Source organism: Chrysochloris asiatica, unplaced genomic scaffold (genome assembly GCF_000296735.1).
Source record: "Chrysochloris asiatica unplaced genomic scaffold, ChrAsi1.0 scaffold00019, whole genome shotgun sequence".
NCBI classification, from domain to species: Eukaryota; Metazoa; Chordata; class Mammalia; order Afrosoricida; family Chrysochloridae; genus Chrysochloris; species Chrysochloris asiatica.
The window spans coordinates 1,585,933-1,587,012 of record NW_006408537.1 but is presented as its reverse complement, the minus strand read 5'-3'; positions in this window follow the sequence as shown (position 1 = coordinate 1,587,012).

Sequence of the window (1,080 nt, the reverse complement as noted above, 5' to 3'; positions counted from 1 at the left end):
TGTTCTAAGAAAAATGCATTGGTGAGAAACAGGACAGAAAACTTGGGACCAGGAAGTTTTTTCATTTACCTGCTCATTCTTTGAGCAATGTAAGGACTGTCCTACGAGAATTTCATTGGGATACTTTACCTTATCCACCCTATGGCCCTGATCTTGCCCTTTCAAATGTATTTTGTTTCCCAAACTCAAAACACATTTCAAGGAAGAAGATCTGAGTCTCTAAAGCATGATAAAACTGTGGTTTCGGAGTGGTGCCAATCAAAGAGCACAGAACTCTTTTGGGAAGGGATGTTGTTGTAATTGTTAAGTGCAGTTGAGTCAGTTCTGACTTATTACAACCTTGCCTAGGGTTCCCAAGGAAGGGCTAGTGAGTTTAAACCACCAACTTTGTGGTTAGCAGTCCAGTGATGAACCTATAGCACCAAACAAAATAGACGGAAACACCACTTGCAGAAGCAAATAGACCTAGCTGGGGACAATTTTAGATGGATTAAAAGAAAAAGAAGAAGACCACAAAAAACGAGCCTCTCATTTTAATATTTTTATTTCTATGATTTTGTCACAATATGCTTTTACTTAGCCTTGTACAAGCACAAAAATATCTTTTTGGGAATATACGTATGCTTTCTTTCTCATGGCTTCCAGAAAATTATAAATAAGTTTCAAAGTATGAAAAAGAGAGGGGAGGAAATCACAGTTTTGGCACTTACTAGTAAATTAATTATTGTTATTATGTGCCGTGGAGTTGGTTCTGACTCATAGCGACCCTGCGTAGGGTTTCCGAGGTTGTAAATCTTTACGGGAGCAGAAAGCCCCATCTTTCTCCCTCGGAACAGCTGGTAGTTTCGAACTGCTAACCTTGAGATTCGCAGGCCGATTCATAACCACTATGGTACTAGAACTCCTTAATAAATTAATAACCAGTATATTAACCAATTGTTGTTGTTGTTATGTGCCGTGGAGTCGGTTCTGACTCATAGCGACCGTGTAGAGTAGGGTTTCCAAGGCTGTAAATCTTTACGGGAGCAGAAAACCTCATCTTTCTCCCGTGGAACAGATGGTAGTTTCCAACTGCTGACC